This window comes from Triturus cristatus, chromosome 1_1 (genome assembly GCF_964204655.1).
Source record: "Triturus cristatus chromosome 1_1, aTriCri1.1, whole genome shotgun sequence".
In the NCBI taxonomy this organism is placed as follows: domain Eukaryota; kingdom Metazoa; phylum Chordata; class Amphibia; order Caudata; family Salamandridae; genus Triturus; species Triturus cristatus.
In genome coordinates this window covers 706078699-706099940 of record NC_140579.1, presented here as the reverse complement: position 1 = coordinate 706099940, position 21242 = coordinate 706078699, and the positions used below count along the sequence as shown (strand labels likewise).

Sequence of the window (21242 nt, the reverse complement as noted above, 5' to 3'; positions counted from 1 at the left end):
TGCATACCTTTTATTTTTGCTTGATCGATCTCAGTTTATTAGTGTGGTTTCACCCTATGTAGATTTTTAATAATATCTGCAATTTAGGAAAAAAGGAGAAGACAAGAAACAATATTGCAGCGTTCAATTTTATATTCTTATTTCATATTAACTAGGCTGTTATGACTATTTAGAGACAAACAATTTAATTTTTTAATTTTTACTATAATGGATACCTTAATTATAAACAATTATTTCTGGTCTAGTTTATCAGTAGAGCGCAATTTTTGTGAGAATAATATTTTTCACGCTAAAGCATTATAATCGCGACAGTTTCAATCCAGAGGCCCTCTAAAGGGACCCCCTCGAGAAAAAAGAGCAACAATAGGGTACACAGCACGTATCTGATCAACTAGAGCACCCTAGTTAGCTAGTGTTTATCAATATATAGGAGGACATCCCCCATCAGTAAAAGATCATAGTCTTACCAAATCTAAAAGATGTATTAATTCTCATCTAATCATTATTTATCTATTTATAAAAGTGGTGCAAAAGATAAACAAAGTTTTTTACATTAAAGCATTATAGTTACACCAATATCAGCCCAGAGTTTAACAAAAAGCCTTTCTAGGGAAGAAAATCGATATAAAAGCGCATGGCATTGTGATTTATTCCCTATCTAAGCAACTAGACACCCCAGTCGGTTAGCGCTTACCAGTATGTCGGAGCAGATTCCCCCCATCCAGCGGTCCATGCAGTAACAAAGTTCAATCGTAACTCGCTTTAAATACACTTGGTACAATGGTCTATCACCTGTAGCGAGTTTAAAGTCATAATAGGATTTAATTAGTCAAAAACGAGGCTGCCATCTTGTAGCGGCGTTTTTAACCTCAATATTATGTAGAGACCAAACTTCAAAGAATAGTATTTAGATTGGGCAACTATTTCTACGTTATGTTTAATACTAGTAGCGAAATAATTATCTCACAATATTTCTGTATAAGCATTGACTGTTCGTCCAGAACATTTTGCGTAAATAGACGCCATCTTGGAACAGAATCGTAGTTTATATTTACTTAGAAAGGTGGACTGCGCAAATAAGCGCCATCTTAGGTCGATTTCACAACCTTTTTCATAACTGAAGAAATAACAAAAAACAATTTCTATGTTACATCTGATATTAATGTAAAGGTGTATTTTATGCAAAGTTTCTATATGAATATCGACTATAGAGCGTTTTGTAAAGATAGACGCCATCTTAAAACGGTATTGTGATTCATATATGTTTAGGAAAATGAATTACGTGAGTAAGCGCCATCTTAGGTCTAGTTCACAACTCGTTTCATAACTGGTTCAACAAAAGACAAAATTTATAAATATAAAATCTTTAGTTAGGTTTAGGTCTAAAAAATATTTAAGCGCCTCTTAAAGGTGTTAATTTGAGATATCCCCATATGTCATATCGAGCAGTAATTAATCGTTCGATCTTATAATTAGATTGGGACACTGGATATTCCTCCTTCTTTTACGGAGACTCTAAAGAAATATGAATGGACCAAAAAGAACAGATTTACAATTTTTCTGTTAACCAAGACTCGGTTTACAACAATAAGCGCCATCCCTATACAGTATTACAACCAAAATGTATAAACATGAACTCATAGACAGAAATACCATCATTAATGGTTTCAGATTTTAAGAGAGATTCGTACATTTATCCTTCGACCTAAAATAGATATGAGCAAAACTTATTGTTTCTCAGATAGCACAATATTTTTTATATCATTCCAAAGATAATTTTATACACACTTCTTTATTAACTGGGTGTGTCTAGGAAGTTAACAAAAAGGCTATTTAGTCCATATTTTTTCACAGCATCTGAGAATGCCATAGGCTAAGACAAGTTAGAAGACATTTTACACAGATCCAAAATAATGAACGCCTCACTTCTTCAAGGTAAGATACTGGACTGCTTGAAGGTGGGCCTGGTGCTCCCTATTCTCAAAAAACCCTTGGCTGACCCTGATGACCTGAACAACTACCGACCAATCACAAACATTCTGACCCTGGCGAAACTTCTGGAGAAATGTGTTCAAGAACAACTTCGTAAACACATTGAGCAATTCCAGCTTCTTGACCTATTTCCATCAGGTTTCTGCAATGGCCACAGTACCGAAACGGCCATCACTCACATCGTTGATGACGCCCTCACTTTACTCGACCAAAATGAAACTTGCCTTTTAATTCTGCTCGATCTCTCATCGGCTTTTGACACTGTCAAACACGACAATCTTCTTTTCCTACTGAAGCGCAGAATGGGGCTCTCAGGCACGGTCCCTGAATGGTTCACTTCTTTCCTCGACAACAGAACCCAGAGTCAAATCCAACCAATCTCTCTCGACCCGAGTCCCTGTACACTTGGTCTCCCCCAAGGATCCTCACTCTCCCCCACCCTCTTCAACCTCTTCCTGGAACCTCTGACTGTAATTCTCAAAACCTCTAACATCCAATATCACATGTATGCTGATGACACCCAACTTTACATGAAAATCTCTTTCCCCGATGACATCATATCGCTCAATGGAACCCTTCGCAAAATCCTCAACTGGCTTACTTCCAACCACCTCAAACTAAACGCCCTCAAGACTGAATTACTCCTCATTGCACCCGTTAGACAATCCCCCACTGTGCTACAATCTCTTTGTAACCTCACCGCCCTCAATTGCATTCCTCACATTGTTGACTCTACTAAATCTCTGGGAGTTGTGCTTGACAAAAACCTAAACATGCAAGGCCACATCAGATCATCGACCAAAGGAGCGAACTTTCAACTCTGCATCCTAAGAAAACTCAAACCAGTCCTTCCACATGATGACTTTAAAGCGGCGGTACAAGCACTAGTCATCTCCAGGCTAGAATACGGCAGTGCCACTCTCTGCGGTCTGCCGAAACTCAGTCTAGCTCCTATCAGAGCCTCTCTTAATGCTGCCACTAGACTCATGACGGGTTCTAAGAAGACCAATCACATTTCACCGGACTTGAAATCACTCAACTGGCTTCCCTTTGAAGCTAGAATACAATTAAAGATTGCATGTATGACCCCTAGAGCACCACACTTCAACACCCCACTCTACCTGACTAACAAGCATGAGCTATCTGGTGGCTCCAGGTCCACAAGGAGCTCAGGCACTTTGCTGCTCAAACCCAAGAAATGTAATAAGCTTAAAACCTACAGTCGCTCATTCTCTGGCATCGCCCCGAGAATCTGGAACTCCCTTCCAGTGGAAACAAGACTGATTCCTTCTACCCTTGCCTTCAAGAAGGAAGTCAAATCTCTACTACTGAACAAACTCCTCTAACGAACAATGCGCTGATCTTGATGCTATGCTCCTACTGACTATAAATGACTGTTTTTTTATCTGATTTGCTCTTGTTGTATATTGCCCTACCTGTCTCTTACTTCCTAAACCTATGTAAAGCGCTCTGATACCCACCTGGGTCATGTTCGCGCTATACAAAACTTTAAATAAATACTTCTTTTCGCAAACAATTTATCCTGTAGAGAACTATTTTTTGGTCATCAAAAGTGCCCATCAACGGCCACTGCAACTCGGCATTGTCCCTCGTATATTTGTGCCATAACGTACTAAACATAATAGGGCCAAGGCCATCCTACACATACCTATCAAAATTCAAAGTGCCTTCTGGAGGCGATGGCTGTCTTACCTCTGGTTGAGCATCAGTAGAGCAACGACGACAGCACAAAGAAACCTGTTCACTTATACCAGGCATTCTCAGAGGAAAACATGTTCACCGTTTATGCCAGTCAAAGCATTTGCAAATACTTTTCCCAAAATCGATCCTCAGACCGTATCAAGCAAATACTAAAATCAGTCCTCAGACCGTACCAAAGAAACAAACCAAAGTGGTACCACAAACCAAAAGCCGGCTGACCCCAGGCATTTTCAAAAGTAAGCCAAATTTGTTGCCTTGCCTGGCAAAGTGTTCACAAACACTTTGTATCCAAATCGGTCCTTAGACCGTACCAAAGGCAAACCAAAATCAGTCCCATGCTCACGAAGGACCCAAACAAATTCCAGCGCTTTTTCCAAAGACAGTTCTTAGACCGTGCCAAACACAAACAAAATGGTGCCATAGCCACAATGAACCAAAGCAAACTCACCTGCTGCAAACAAATGTATTCTCCACTGCCGACTCGTCAGACCAAATGGTCAGATCCAAGAGTTTCGCCGTTCCTGACCCCAGCCCGGATAACCACTGGGCAATGAACCACCTGGTCAGACAGACGGGGCAGGAGCGAGTACCAGACTCTCTCGTGCAGGGATACCCGGACCGCCCGTCCGACCCGACGCAGCCCGACCTCACCACCTGTCTGGGCGAGGAAGGGCCACATCCGATGGGGTCCCAGTTCGGGCACCAACTGAAGGAAGTGACCCAGGTCACTCGCGACCACCTCTCAGCCTTCCAAACAAATAAAGAGTCGGTCAGACAGTAGAGAATACAAACCAAAGTTATTTATTAGTCATACACTCGAGCGGAGTTCAGTCTGACCAGCCTCCTTGGATTGCTGCAGAGGGACTGACCCCCGCCAACATGGAAATACCAGATATACATTTCCAGTACCCCCAAGACACGATCAGACTTTTCCAGTTAGTAGCTGGTGAACAAAGAAGATACAGAAGGATGAGCTGTAGTCTTAAGATCGGGTACCTGCTATTTCAGTTTCAAGATTACTCTGCCCGTGCCCGCCACTCTAAGTGTGGGAGCAAGCCTTTCTAACAGGAAAGGTATGTAATGACAAAACAGTCTATTCATTAGTACAGTGAAGCTCAACCTTGGGGAAATAGAAAAAACATTGAGGCTGCTTTCTGCTGAGGCAGACAGAATGAGACAGAAGCTTAGTTTGGCAGCTGAATACAAAATGGTGCCGCAAATGCTAACTTAAATCATACAATGCATAGGGAAGTCGACCAAAAACAATTTCCATTCCAACAATGTAGAGAGGGAGGTCACTGCATGCTTTAGGAGTGAAATAAGAGAACACTCATCCGCCTAAACTGGTCCTGTGTATGCGTCGAATGGTTACAAGGAGGAGTTCTGCGTAGTGGAGGTGACTGGATGGTTGGTGGATGGAAATGCAACTGTTCAGGTAAGTGGGGCCTGAGTTTGTGGAGTGCCTTGAATGTGTGTGAGGAGTTTGAATTGAGCACATTTGTATAGTGGAAGCCTTTGCAGTTCCCTGAGGTGTGGTGTAATGTGAGTTCTGTGTGGGAGGTTGAGGGTGAGTCTGGCTGCCAAGTTCTGGATGGTCTGTAGTCTTCTTGTAAGTTGTTTGGTGATCCCAGCATAGACGGTGTTCCCGAGTTCTGTGTGGGAGGTTGAGGGTGAGTCTGGCTGCCAAGTTCTGGATGGTCTGTAGTCTTCTTGTAAGTTGCTTGGTGATCCCAGCATAGACGGTGTTCCCATAGCCCAACTTGCTGGTGACTAGGGCACAAGCAACTGTTTGCTTGTGTTGGTTGGGAGCCATTTGAAGATCTTCCACAGCATCTTCAGGGTTTGGAAGCAGGATGCAGTGACCAGTTGTCCAGTTTGCAGTTAATGATTATTCTGAGGTTCCTGGCCTGGGTTCTGGGTGTGAGTTCAAGTTCGGCCAGTCACCAGTTGGAGTCCCATGGTGATGTGTTTTTTCAGAAGATCACTACTTCTGTCTTGTCTGCATTGAGCTTGAGACAGTTGGCTTTCATCCAGTTAGTGACCTCGGTCATGCAGACGGTGAAGTTGTTTATTGCGTTTCGGGTCTTGTCCAAGAGAGAGAGTATCAGTTGTGCCGTTTGCGTAGGAGAGGATACTGATGTCATGTGTTTGGATGACATTGGCTGGAGGGATCATGTATATGTTGAAGAGGGTGGGGCTGAACAATGAACCTTGAGGGACTACGCAGATGAGTTTGCGGGCTTCCGAGGAGTAAAGAGCCAGGCTGACAGCTTGCTTTCTATCCGTTAAGAAGGAGCAGATCCTGCGGAGAGCGGGTCCTTGGATGCCAATCTCATACAAGAGCCTGATGAGGATGGGGTGCAAGACCCTGTCAAATGCTGCAGAGAGGTCCAGGAGAATGAGAGTTGCCATGTCTCCTCTGTCAAGCATCATGCGGTTATCATCTGTGGTGGCAATGTGTGCCATTTCTGTACTGTGGTTGGGCCTGAATCTAGACTGCATGGCATCAAGGAGCTGGTGGTTACTGAGGTGGTTGATGAGAAATCGGTTGATTAGTTTCTCTAAGACCTTTGCCGGGTATGGTAGGAAGGAAATGGGTCTGTAGCTAGAAAGCGTGGCTGGATCAGCTGATGGTTTCTTGAATAGGGGCATGACGGTGGCATGGTTACAGGTGTCCGGGAATGTGGCTGAGATGATAGAGGCATTGAGGATGGGTGTTAGTACTTCCCTAATTGGTATGAGTCCTTTGGTGAAGGTGAGGTGGGGTCAAGGGTCATATGTAGCCCCCGAGTGAATGGTCTTAATGGTAGCAGCTATTTTGACAGTGGTGATGGCAGGCCGCAAGGTCAGGATTCATTCATCGACTGTCGTTGGAAGTTGAGTTGCAATGAATAATGGGGTCTGGTTGAGTGTTGAGGTTGGGCTATATATATTGGGCTATATATAGTTGATTTTTTTAAGAAGAATACTGAGAGCTTGTTGCAAAGGTCCGGTGAGGGGGTGATGTTGTTGGAGGCGGCAGGAGGCGTGGTGAAATCTTAGATGATGGTGAAGATTTTCTTCGTGGTGGCATTGAGGCGATCTACACAAGTTGGGTTGCTTGTTGTTCCATATCTGCTGGTGGTAGCATCTTAGGGCTGATTTGAAGATATCTTTATCTGCAGTGTCTTGACTTGTTCCCCATTTGTGCTCCAGTTGCTCACAGTGGCATTTTGTCAGCCTGCGCTCCTCTGTTTACCAGCTGGCCTGTGGTCAGGCTCTTGCCTTTGTGTTGCGCTGCAGGGGAGCGAAGGTGTGGTGCAGTGATCAAGCTGATGAGGTTTTTGGCAATGATGGATGACCTAGACACATTTACGTTAAGCTGCGGTAGAATATAGATCATACTTTTAGGCTATTTGAAAGATTTCTCTCCCCAGGCCCATTGACCAAGGCTTTGACTCAGGGCCTCTTCCCTCTTTTGGCAAACTCTGTATAGAACGTGGGATTTGAATAGGATGCTATGCTTCTACTTATAACTCATGACACACTGTATTATCCTCATGTTTTTCCAACCTTTGGATCCTGCAGAAAATTCTCCTAATGCATGAGAGCAGGCTGACAGATGTGACAAGTTTGACTGTATCCTGCCTTTACAATGGGAATGAATCCTTGGTTCTTCTGAATACCTTCTAAATGAACTCTAGTTGATTCAAAATACCGACACCAGATTAGTACTTAACCTCAAAAAGTTTGATTCTATTTCATAACATATTTGGTAGCTAAGTAACAATGTATTTCATTCAAGGTAGTGTGCATTGTCAGTCATGAAGTTCCTCGGGCTTCCCCTTTGTTCCTATGGAAGAAGCTGCTGCTGTTCATTCTTGGTCAATCGTTGTGATCTGATAGAAATAAATATCACTTCCTGTCCCAATCCATCCAAAATCCACCAGGTACAGACCACACTCCTATTTAAAGAAAAATATTTATATATATATGTAGCCTGGGTGAAATTTTAATTAGGCCTGAGTACCCGGAGTGATGGTTTCAGTAACTTTCCATTTTTTCTTTTGATGTGGAATTACTGAAAATTATGCAATTACACCTGTTTGAATAATTTTGAGTAACGTGGCACAAAAATCCCAATGCAGGAGCACAGGGATAACCAATTTAGCAAGCACAGATGTCTTCTGCTCTTCGTGTTCTGTTACATATAGCGCTATTTTCTTAGCATAAAATGCGTACCTGAGAAATTGGAAAAGGGACTGGGGCAGCCGTGATGGGTTCAGGTTTGTTGTGGGTATATGGAGTAGGCTTGTTGGCAGCATTTTAACACTTTTGCCTTCAGTCTGATGGCGTCCTGGTTGTGTGTGTTTGTGTTGCTGTTACCAGTGTGGATTATAAAATACCTTTTAGGAACAGGTTTGTGTAGTCCAATGATTTCATACATGATAAATAAAATAGATCTAGGAATACAAGTACAAATACTAGAGATGGGAGGCTTTTCAGCTGATATGCAGGGGTAGTGGCCATGACGACTTGTAAATGATGCAGTTGGTTTTGAAGATGGTCTGGGCCAGCAAAGGAAGCCAGTGGAGTTCCATCAGGATTAAGGTGTTTTAGTCATACATCTTCCAGCCCTGGATGAGACGTGCTGCGGCATGTAGGATGCCCTTATGGAATTCAAATCACCGGCATCTCAGTAAGACCTCGGCCATACTGAGATGCCGGTGATTTGAATTCGGACTCAGACGCTGCGAAATATAGCGCGTCGCGGGCTGATTGACTTTACAGCCCATATCCTAGCACGGAGTGTATTATACATCGTGCGGTATCGATATCTGCTCAAACAAACCTCCATATTGGAACATACTGCAACTTGTCCAGCCACATTTAGACTGGAACGGAATCATTAACAGTCAGAAGGCACACAAGACCTTTTCATTGACATAAAGCCCTGAGGAAGTAGCGGGTGTCTTGTCCCGAGCGACGAAACACGTGTTGGCTGGAGTCTCAACAAGAACAACTATTAAATTGTGCATTTGTTTGTATATACTGACTTTGAAACTGATGTTATTGATATTATTCAATTAACACAAATGTGTGCCAGGGCTTGTTTCAAAACTTGTACGGATCTGTTGGTCTGAATGGTGAGGTGTTGGATGATTACCTCCTCCATGGGCACCTACAGCAGAAACAATTTAGCCACAAAATACTTACTGTACTTAGTGAGCGCCTTGTCTATCCAGTTTATAATCATCCCAACTAGTAATTAACCACGTCTTTCTAGATCTGTTATGTCAAACTCACAATTGACTGGTTCACTGAGCCTGTGAATCAAGGTTATCTCATATCTTGCCAAAAAGAAAGCAATCTATAGGTCCATTTTCTTTGTCAGTTCTCCTGTGTGCCAAACTGCCCTAACAGTTTTTTAACTTCAAACCACCAATCAATCTCCTAACTTTCTGCAGTCCAGTGGTACCATCCTTGTGCTGCAAGTTCTGGCCAGAACTATTACTGATTATAGGAATAAGCTGTTTTCATGCAGTTTGTTTTTAATCAGTCAGTTATAAATAACAAGCATTACTAGTAATATTCTTCTTGACCTCGGGTGGTTATATTAGGTTATGTTATTACATTTTATGTTAGATGGGACTCATAAAGTTCATCAATCACCACAAGGTAGACTCCTTGCCCTAATTAAGGCTTCAGGTTTGCTGCTACTCGACAACTAGTGTAATAACAAGTGCGTGCAAAATATATGTATTAACAATAGCGTATATCACTGGAGGTAAAAGAGCATACCTAACCTCTCTGATGCATGTTCCTTAGCCTTGGGTTCATAAATAGGTTCTGGATTTTCTATTTCCCTTCTCCTTTTCTAGTGGACATCTGAGTGATCTAGACAGATCATCCTAGCTATTTATTCAATGATTTTAAAAAAGTGACTGTCACATTCACAGTTGGAGTAATATGTATTGTTATAAAAGACTTACTTACCTCTTTTTTTTCCTTACTTACCTCTTCGCTTTATTCTTACTGGATTAACAGGGCTTCAAATACGCAGTGCGACAGGGTTAGGAACCTTCATATGTATTTTAAATCTGGCTTGTGATTAATTTTTGGCAATTTACACATAGTTCAACGTTTAGTGAGAATAGCAATTTTCCTTTTGTGTTTTTAGGAATTTGAATAAAGATTTCCACAGTTATTAAAGTTTCTTAAGGATTAGAAAAGTGTCTCTTGGAGATAATGTCTACATCTTTTATTTGTAACGAGAGGTATGCACACCTACTTTGAACACATTTTACCCTCCTCAATTTTCTGTGACAGTCTCCATTTGCCAAGTAATAACAAGCATTGGCGAAGCCAATACATCTGGCCTATGCAAGAGCTTTTTCCTTTGCCAATGTGTTTTAGCCATGTTGCACAACAGCAGTTTGTGGCGCAGTGCAGAGTGGCGTGGCATGGTGTGGCATAGATTGGAGAGGAGTGGAGTGGCGTAGAGTGGCATAGACTATCGTAGAGTGGAGTGTCTAGGAGTGGTGTAAAGTGGAGTGATATAGAGTGGTGCAGAGTGGAGGGGCAAATTGCGGAGGGACATACAGTGGAGTAGAGGGGACAGAGTGTCTTGGCATTGAGTGGAGTAGAAGGGCGTAGAGTGTTGTGGCATAGAGTGGAGTACAGTACTACAGAGTGGATTGGCATAGTGTCGTAGAGTGGAGTAGACTGGCGTAGAGGGGAGTGGTGGAGAGCTGTAGAGTGAAGTAAAGTGTAGTTGAGTGGCATTTAGTTGCACAGAGTAGTGTGTGATAGAGGAGAGTGTCGTAGTGCTGAGTGGAGTGGAGGGTTGTAGAGTGTCGTGAAGTGGAGTTACTGTAATTATATTTATATAGTGCTTACTACCCCAGACAAGGCGTCAAAGCACTTTACGCCAAGTAGCACGCTACTCTGGAACCCAAAAGGATTAGTGGTGGATTATTATAGGGAACTATGAGTTCATTTCAGCGGTGGACATGCAAGTCTGTTGGTTGTATTGAATAGGACAATGGAGGGATGAAAGAGGGAAGAGCCTAGAAAGTGTTATTTGGAGGATCATAGTAGTAATATGAGGTATGGGATGACTAATAGGAGACATGGAGGAGGGAAAAGTGTCTGGAAAGGGATTAGGAAGATCATAGAAGTAAAAAGAGGTTTTGAATGAGTTAAAGCAGGGATACATGAGGGAAGAATTAAAAAAAAATGGTTGTTTTGGAGATCTTAGTGGTAAACTAAGGTTTGGGGTGAGCCAAGAAGGGATAGATAAGGGAAGAGTCTAGAAAGGGTTATTTTGGTGATCATAGTAGCAGAATGAGGTTTGGGATGAGTCAGAGAGTGGAGGTTGAGGATATATTGAGCGAGATATAGAGTGAGACAGAGTAGTGCATTGAAGAGAGTCAACGTTTTTTGTTTTGTTTTTTTCTACTGTAGGAGTAAAGTAATACATATAGAGATACATGACTACATAGAAAGGGTATACATGTATAAGGAAGATATGTTGAGATTTAAAGTTGTGTTGTATAAACTCAGACTTTCAAGTGTTGCTGTATTTGAAGCTAATTTATTTGTGTATTTTTATAACTCAATTTATTTTTTAAATGTATCTTTCCCTCAATATTGTAATAGTGAAGCGCTTGTAGATAAAATAGTTACGACAAAAGGTACATATTATGCTAGATAAAGAGGACAGAGACCCTTAGCATCTAATCAAATAACTTACATAAAAACTATGTTGTGACCTATAAACCTGTTAAGCATAGAATTATATATCCATAAGCAATATATACATTTGTTAAGCAGACCTAAAGAATATCTATATATTTTAAAAACCATAGATATTATACATATTTGTACAAAGAAATACACATTTCTAGATACATACATATAATCAAATTACAAATGATTACATACACAGGGATATACAGTACATTAGTATTTAAGTGTGATGGTTATGTAGGAAAGAGGCAACTCTTAGAGTGGAGGGGCATAGAGTGGAGTAGAGTGGAGTAGAGCGGAGCTGAGTGTAGTGGAATGTTGTGGTGTTTTGTACAGTGGAGTGGTGTAGAGTGGCATACGTAAAGTAGAATGGAGTAGAGTGTCCCGAGTGACGTAGAATGGAGGGGCATAGAGTTGCATGGCATTGAGTGGAGTAAAGTGTCACAGAGTAGAGTATAGTGTCATAGAGTGGAGTGCCACAGATTGGAGTGGAGTGCCTAGAGTGGAGTGGCATAGCATAGAGTGCAATATAGTGTCACAGAGTGGAGTGGCTTAGAATGGAGTAGAGTGGAGCAAAGTGGCGTAGAGTGGGGTGGCGTAGAGTGTCCTACAGTGGAATAGAATAGAGTGGAGTGAAGTAGAATGGAGTGGCATAATGTGGCATATAGTGGAGTGGAGTGGAGTGGAGTGGCATAGAATATAATGGACTGCACATAGTAGAGTGGACTGTCGTAGAGTGGTGTTGAGTGGAGTAGCATAGAGTAGAGTGGAGTGGCATGGTGTAGACTGAAGTGGAGTAAAGTGGCGTAGATTAGAGTTGTGTGGAGTGGCATGGAGTAGCGTAGAGTCAAGTGGTGTAGAGTGACGCCGCATAGATAAAGTGGCATTCTGTGGAATGAAGTGCGGTGGAGTGGCATAGGATGGCACTGTGTGGAGCGGCATAAAGTGGTTTGACATAAAGTGCAGTGGCGTAGAGTAGAGTGGTGCAGAGTAGAGTGGGTCAGAGTGCAGTGGGGTAAGATGCAGTGGTGTAGTGGTGTACAGTACAGTAGCAAAGAGTGCAGTGGCATAAAGTGCAGTGTTACAAAGTAGAGCAAAGTGTCATAGACTGCAGTGGTTTAGAGTGGCGTAAAGTGCAGTGCCGTAGAGTAGAGGGATGTAGAGTGGTTACTGTAGAGTAGAATGGTGCAAAGTAAAATAGAGTGTGGTAGAGTGCAGTGGCGTAGAATGGAGTGGGGCAGAGTAGAGTGGCATAAAGCACAGTAGAGTGATGTAGTGCAGAGCAGACAGCAGTGGCATAGAGTACAGTGGTGCAGAGTAGAGTGGCATAATGTTCAGTGGCTGAAAGTGCAGTGGTGCAGAGTAGAGTGTCATAGAGTGCAGTGGTGTAGAATGCATTGGCTTAGAGTACAGTGGCATAGAGTGGTGCAGAGTAGAGTCGCGTGGTGTAGAGACCAGTGTCATAGAGCCATGCAGAGTAGAATAGAGTGATATGGAGTGCACTGACGTACAGTGCAATGGTGTAGAGTAGAATGGTGTAAAGGGCAGTAGCATAGATTGCAATGGTGCAGAGTGTTGTGGAGTTGAGTGGAGTGCATTGATGCAGAGTAGAGTGACATAGCGTGCAGTGGTTTGGAATAGAGTGGTGTAGACTACATTGGCGTAGAGTGCAGTGGTTTAGTGTAGAGTGATGTAGAGTAGAGTGCAGTGGTGCAGCGTAGAGTGGAGTGGAATGAAGTGGTGCAAAGTAGAGTGGAGTGGCGTAAAGTGGAGTATGCATGGTGTGGTAGCACAGTGCCATTACAGACAATACATTTTCCATGACCATTACATTTGCACAGCCATACAGTTTTACTGATAAAAGTATACAGTGCTCAAACAATAATGTGTAGAAATGGCATCACCTAGTGTACTGATTTATTTTGATCGTATTAAAATATTTGTTTCCGCCACACTTCAAAATTACAAATAAAGGTGCTTCATGTGTGCTTTCCTAATTCTGATATATTCTGAAATATCTGCACAGTTCTTCTACAGACATTTAAATTTTGTGATGTCCTAGATAAAAGCCATTCCTCACACAGCAAGATTGTCACATTAATCCTCTCACTTTGAAGTCAGAGAAAGAAAAGTAAACACCAAGCTCCCTCGGAAGACAGAAAGAGAGCACTGTGGAAGAATACAGTAAACAGGGTATGCTCCATGGGGCAAAGAACTCAAGCTGGACAGCCAAAAACAAATAAAGCCAGTAAATAGAAAGCATGAAAATGTGAGTTGCAAACCACAAAGCCAATGGTAAGAAATGGGTGGAATGCAATCCCAGCGAAGCTTTCTGAGTATCCAAAAGATGTCTTCAACAAACCAAACAGCTGCGCTGTCTGGTAGGCTTCGACCTAAAGATGGCATAACCCAAAAGGCTGTTCACTATGAGACACACACACACACACACACACACACTCACACTCACTTACACACACACACACACTTACACTCACACACACTTACTTACACACACTTACTTACACACACACACTTGCATAGTATAAACTTTCCTCCACAATCAAAACATTCTCTACAATACTGATATGGCCAAAATGTCAGTTAAACGTTCAATGCAAATATTACCACACTCTGTAGAAGGTTCATTGCTCTTGCTAACCATGTTTTGACCCTTGAACAATATTATAAGCACGGTGTGTCGCTGTAGTGAATGTAGCTCAGTTGACACATTCTGAGAGTTATTGTCAGAAGAAAGATACTTCAAAGATTCAACCGTTTCTCACATGTGACTAATTTGAAGGGGCTGAAATTAATCAATTAAACCATTCCAGCACCAGGTGTAAGTTAACCGTTATCTAGACGAAGTAGTCAACCACAAGGCTGTGTGCTGATCTAGATGTTACCGAGTATGAACAAACGACCCATCGATGACAAATGGGGCATCTGAGATTTTTTCTATTTTAATTCTAAAGTGGTAGCAGTCCAGAGTAGCATACACAACAACTATTTAAACATAAGAAATCCAGGCTATTACCCCCACCAAGCCAGCAATCCATCGTAAGCCAGTGCTCTGTCTACAGAAGCCCAACTTACAATTTCTTCAGCCTAAATAAACCATGACGTCTCTTGAGTGAACTATCTAGAGTAACCTGGCTAAGCAATATCTTCAGTTTGAGCCAACTTGGGGATCTATCTAGAGTAATCCAACCACGCACAATCTCCAGTCTGTGTCAACTAGTGGTCCACCAAGAGTAACCTGACCTAGCAACGTCTCTAGCCTGAGCCAACTCAGTGATTTAACTTGAATAACTGGTCAGGCAAGAACCTAGCCTGACCAGCTCGGTGATCTATCTTGAATAGCTGGCCAGGCAATATCCTAGTCTGAGCCAACTCAGTGATCTATCTTGAGCAGGTGCGCTGGAAGTAGGAGTTTGGGAGGTACTGCAGCACCCCAAAATAACAGTGGAGGAGGCCAGGAGGAGAATGAATATTAGAAGAGGAGAATTAGCAACTTTGAAGAAACAGCAACTACAAGTTCATAAAAACAAAGACTGAGATCAAATGTCAGGCAAAGACTATTGACAAATTTCTGGTTATTCATTTAACGTAGAGCTTGCTGTTTACTTTTCCTCTCTCTGATTGCTAGGTGAGAGAAGTCTGTAATGTGAGCCAAGTGACAATCTCACCGGGTGCAGGGAGTGTTAAAGGAAAGGCTGCAGGACGTCCAATGCCATCTAACACACAATGTTAAATAGTTGCAAATGACTTATACAAATATATATATTTTAAATATATCAGCAGTAGATTAACCGGACCAAGCAATATCCTCTGCCTGAGCCAACTCATTGGTCTATCAAGAATAACCTAACCAAGCAATGTCCCTGGTCTGAGCAGCTTGGCGAATTATCCAAGGTGATCAGGCCAAGTAATATCAGCAACCTGACCCAACTCAGTGATCTATCGAGAATAACCTGGCTAAGCAATATCCCGGGTCTGAGCCAACTCAGTGATTTATCTAGGGTAACATGGCCAAGCAATATCCTCAACCTGAGCCAACTAAGTGATCTATCTAGGGTAACATGACCAAGCAATATCCCTGGTCTGAGTCAACTTAGTGACTAATCGAGAGTAACCAGAAGAAACTATTTCCCCAACTTGAGCTGACATGACATAATCTCTCTAGAGTAACCTGACTAAGCAATATCCTCAATTTGAGCTAACACAGTAATCTTTCTAGAGTATCCCACCTCTAACATCCCACTAGCCTAAGACTAAAGGGCCCTGCCCTTACTCTAAGTTTCCGCAGGTATCCACATATTTATCTGTTTATTTATTTTTCATTTGTTATAATGGCGTGCACAAGGTCATGGTGAAACTGAGCAGAAAGCCATGACGACATCGAGCAGCTATCAACATTTACATGCATTTTTATACAATTTATAACAATTATTTTTGTAGTTAACATAGTTGTTTGGGTGAAATTAACAAGAAAAAAGAGCTTGCAAATTTACTGATTTACATTTGTAAAAACTATTTCTTTCAGCATATAAAAATCTAATGACTTTACAAGGGTTCACATATTTCTAAATGTGCAGTTTGATTGAGGAGTAGTTCTATGATTTGGTTAATGTAGACATCACTCAGGGGACTCGGGCTGGTGTGATAGCATGGTCTGGGTACCTAGACATATCACTCAGGGGGATTCATCTGATAATGCAGGGGCTCCCCAGCTGTCACTTGCCTGTTAATGCAGAAGTGTCCTTACTCACCCGACCTGTTAATAAATGGAATACTTTACTGACAGCAGTCTGGTAATGCACGAGTGTCCTTACTGACTTTGACCTTGTATTTCATGGGTTTCCCTACTGATACTGGTCTGACAATGCAGAAGTAACCTTATTGGCACAGAGCTAGTAATGCAGGAGTGTCCTTACTGACACTCACCTGGTAATGCAGGGATTCCTTTACTCATAGAGGTCTGGTAATGCACCAATGTCCTGTGAACTAGATATAGAATTATTACCTAATTTATGATGATGATGTTAATGGCTAGTGGGAAATTAATTGGTGACCTATAGTTCCCCACCTTTTACAACAGAGAACTTTTAACTCACTGAGCCATTCCGCAGAATAGACTTTCCATTACACTTAGGGATGTTGATTGAAAACAGTTTGCTATAGAAATGATACTAGATCATGCAACATATTTAGAAATAGTGTTGGGTCCCACAATATCTCTCTCACCCACATAGCTCTAAAACTCCAAGCTCATACAGACAAAGCTATCTGACACAACATCCACAGTATCTATGAGAATGGTGCAAAGCTCATGCTCTCAAAGTTGTCATCCTCGATGGTCTCATGCATGAGGTTCTCATGATTCTCATGGCGATGGCTCTTACTCCCCCTCACCGCTCTCAGACACAAGGCTCTCACGCTCAAGGATTTTACACTGAAGGATTTCTGACCAGGGCCGGACTGGGAACCAAAGCCGGCCCTGGCAAAGTGCTCGGCCGGCCTCCCCCCGGGGGTTGGGGGTGCTGCCGATCTCTTTGCCAGGGCCGGTTTTCAGTCGATTTTGTTACAGGGCCGATTTTACAGCTATGCTGCAAAAACGGCCCTGTCACAAAAACGGCCCCCAAGGGCCCAAAACTGGCCCCAGCCCTGGCAGCCCACCGGGGGATTGCCCGGTGCCCACCACAGCCAGTCGGCCCGGTTTCTGACTCAAAGTTTTCTGACTCAATGCTCTTGTGACTAAGAAAGCTTACACTTTTTAGTAAGTTTGCTACTTTTGATATTCACAAACCCTGAGGGAAAAAGAACTACAAAAGTATAAGTTACATGTCTCTGCCTCTAGAATACTGCAATTGGCTTACTCTTGTTGGTGGATGATGTCCCTGCCTAAACCCCTTGCAGGCCTTCCCTAAACCCCTCTTACTCATCCCTAATCAAATCCAATCAAGTAGTAAGTCTGGCTCTTTGCCCACCCACTCCACTGTGCCCCTCCTACATTTCCGACTTCATACATACTATATTTATGTGTGCAGAGACTCCTCAGTCACGATGGAGAACTCCACACATATACATACAAGTACAAAACATAGTACAAAGTGCAGTGTGTAAATGAGGCCCTAGGATATTATTCTCGAGGCTCACATGTGCAATGGTCTTAGGTTCAATTCTCTTATACTCAAGGCTCACACACAAACAAGGCTCTCTTGCTTAAGCCGCTTACACTCAAGGTTTTCAGCCTCAGCACTCTCACACTCAGCTCTCTCATACAGAAAGTGCTCACATCAAGGCTCTCACACTTAAGGCTGTCATATTCCAGGTCTTTACATACCTGATACTCAACGCTCTCATAGTGAAAGCTGTCAAGAGTCTCAAACAAAGTTCTATAGATTTGCGGAGAGTATAGATCTGGTGTTAGACAAAAACACCAAGGGGCTTCTCTTGGTGAATTGGCCCTCTACAAGAATGTCTGTGGTGTTATGTGATTATAGGGTATGATTAAAGTATCATCATTTGGACTGCCCGCAAGATGGAGTATATCACCCCTGGGGAAAACAAAGGCTCAGGTACTGGTTCAAATGGCTACTCTCTGCGAGAACCAAATTAAAACAATCTGTGTGGTGATGGCTATGGTACTCTTTTTACAAAAAGCTTTGATTTTCTGTTCCAGCCTTGGCTGCTCACCAAGGGTGAACTTTGGCCTGAGAACCTCTATCCTGGTTTCCCAGCGCTTTCATCTGGTGACAACAATGGCAATGTCATCGCCCTTCCCTGCTGTCATGAGAAAGTCCACTCTTCTTTTTCTCAGTTTAATGATCCCAGGTACACTCTGGACCACCATTCCAGTGAGGGGAGCATCGTTCTGATAGTGTACACATGGGCGTGAGGACTTAACAACATGTTCAGAGGCAGTCATTGGTGGGATCCCATTTTCAGTTTTGGTGGTGACCTTTGGCATTATTTTAGGGGGAACTTAATGTTGGTTTGAGTGTGTTTCAACAAGTCACAAAAGCATTTAGCATGTACACTTTTGTATAACTGCGAAGAATATATGTAACCTGCCCTTTACCTGAAATATTATTTGTGCATGAAGCCAAGAGCAAACCTTTTTCATTTTTGGTTAAGTAGCAATTTGCAAAAAGAATTTCAGTACACCACGTCTATAATTGTACACGTCAGCATGGTGTACAAAAATGGGAATGCACAAAAATGAACTTTATTTTACAAGTGTGAAGGCTTCCCATACCCACCACTGTATCATATATCCTTGATGTTCCCCTGCATTTTTTTGAAGGACCCTATTCTAAGAACCCCCTATGCTTCTCAAGGAAGACAAGAAGAGGGTTGCCCAAAATCAACCTGCAGGTAGTTGAATGGCGACTATTCATTTTGAGCACACTCCCTCCCTATGCTATGCTAGCCACTACCTGGAATTGAGCACACACCAAAATTAAGTGCAAAAAGGAAAATTAAATTATAATAACGCAATGTTATAATTTTATTTTTCAGTACTGAGCCAGTTTAGGGCGAGCGCGGGGCTGGGCTGTCGTCACGGAGCAAGGAGGAGTGGCCGGCACCATCTTAGGCCAAACCGTCATGCACACTTAGCATTTATCCATCCGGCTATTTTGCACAGCCGGGTGGAGAACAGTCCCAGGCACTGTCTGAGTGGAAAACCAGGCTGCTCAGACCTATCACGACGCTGCTGTCATACTGGTAAAACTATAACCAGCATGACAGCAGCTGCCGGGAGTCGACAGGAATAGAAGAGGACGAAGTAGCGGCGGCGGCTGGAAGGTGAGTGATTTTTTTTCTTTGTTTCTCCCCCTCCCGCTGCCCCAACACTTATGTTCCATAGCAGCCGCCACTGGTGTTGTACCCCCAAAATAACCATGCTGGAGTTCAGGAAGTGAATGACTAATAAAGATGCCCTTAAGTTGTCTTTTTATCACATTTGCAAAGATTTATAGATACAGGTCAACTGTTATGCTTTTAAATACCTGTAAATAAACTGTACAAATATTTCAAAATATATCGGCACCAAGGAAAGCACAAACGAGGCACATTTTTGATTCTGAAGTGTGATGGAAACAAAGATTTTAACAGGATCAAAATGAATCGATACACTTCGCTTTGTGATGGACAAATGACTATTTGCTGAACCCCGTTTTTCATACATTGTCATTTGAGAGCTTTATAGTTTTTTTTGAGTGAAACTGTGCCTGTGCAGATTTAGCAGCCATTTCCATAGCAAATGTGCTGTCTGTCAATGACAATGTGCTACCACACCAGCTTTAGAAAAATATTTGGGACAGTGCGCTCCAAAAATGCACCACCGGACACATACTATACCCTTACTACTGCTAAAAAGACGTGTCTCGTTTGCTACACTTGTTCTTTAAGTGAGGATTGGATTTTTCACTATCCCTTTGACTTCAGTGACGTAACACTGATGAGATCACCCTCACTCTGAAAATTGTTCACGCGCCACTGACTATTCATATCGCCCACTTATTTTTCGCATTGCTCCTTGCCTCTCCGCATATTACCACATCACATTGTCTCTCGCTTTCTCTAGCCTATCCACCTACTCACCTCTTCTCTCTCCGTTTAGCTTTATCCTTTAGCCTTGCCCGTCTGTTCCTCTGCCGATAAATATCACTCTTTTGCATCATCTGTCTGTTGTCTGTCTTTTTACCCTTCTCTATAGTACTACACTTGCAGCTGTTCCGCTCTCTTTCCTTCTCTTTCTTTTCATCTCACCCTACACCTGTATACTCCGCTTCATGTGTCTCTGTAGTCACCTCCTCTGTACCTGTCCATGCCGCTCTCTTCCTTATCCCTCTCTCCATCCGCTCTCTGTCCTGCTGCTCTCTCTGGCCTACTAAGCCAAGCTCCCATGAGGGCAGGCAGGAAGGATGCTGGAGGAAGGCGGCCTGGCAGGCAGACGTGAGTTCAGTGCGGGCATCTCTCAGGGATACCTCCTACCGAAGAGAAGTCACATGCGTGTGTTGGTGCATGGCCTCAAAAACGAGACTGACAGCGTCACTGACCTGCGCAGGGGCAGGTGAAGCTGCACGTGCCGTCTGCCTGACGCAATGACCACGTGTACGACGGGTGTGTCAAGTAGACATATGTCCTTCATAACTCGCATAGGCAAAGCCCTTAAGAAACTTATTTTTTCCTGTTGTCTTTGTGTGATATTACTAGGCAGAAGTTTGGGGTTCTTAAATCGGAAGGCTGCATCCATGCACAAAACTGTAAGATGCAGTGGTTTAGAGCCTCTGCCTTACACCATCAGGGAGAGAGTCAGTGGGGCCACCACATTTGCACGACGGACACAGGATTAATGTAAATAAAATATTTCCTCAAACAAATAGCCATTTAAAGAGGATGACAGTAATGGACGATTCGCTAAAAAAAGGGCAGAATTTCCCTTCTCTCCTGTAGAAGCAGATGCCCACAATTTAGGGTGGGCCAACTCACCGGCAGACATCGCCCCCGACGAATTCCCCCCCTCTCTCTGTCATCTGCTGTGCCAGTGTGCAGAGGGAACCCCCTCAGAAATGGTTTAACCAGTGTTCAACAAAGCATTCTTTCCATGGCAGGCAGATCCAGCCATTATGGTGGGCTACAATGGCGGAGTACTCATTCCCTAAACTTCGCTAGGAATGGGATAAGATGGCCGCTTGGGGGTTTCTGACATCAACATAGGACCTGATATGATGGAATTTTACTGGACACAAAAATACGACTAAGACTGCCACGAATTTGTGTCATTGTTA

The 21242-nt window shown here is 42.8% G+C and overlaps 1 protein-coding gene and 1 long non-coding RNA gene across 6 annotated transcripts in view; one reads left to right on the top strand and one right to left on the bottom strand.

The window, feature by feature from the left end:
* FMNL1 (formin like 1) overlaps positions 1-21242 on the top strand; it is a 1060054-nt gene that overhangs the window by 80664 nt on the left and 958148 nt on the right. The gene's annotated exons all lie outside the window — the stretch shown is intronic.
* LOC146870934 (uncharacterized) overlaps positions 1-21242 on the bottom strand; it is a 158711-nt gene that overhangs the window by 46057 nt on the left and 91412 nt on the right. Inside the window, exon 1 of one of the 4 annotated variants that reach the window (XR_014979831.1) lies at positions 20944-21144. The exons of 1 other annotated variant lie outside the window; for it this stretch is intronic. This is a non-coding gene — a long non-coding RNA (uncharacterized LOC146870934). Of the gene's footprint in view, positions 1-20052; positions 20247-20272; positions 20467-20943; positions 21145-21242 lie in introns of those variants that run through there. 2 more of the 4 variants (XR_014979832.1, XR_014979830.1) reach the window with 2 other exon arrangements.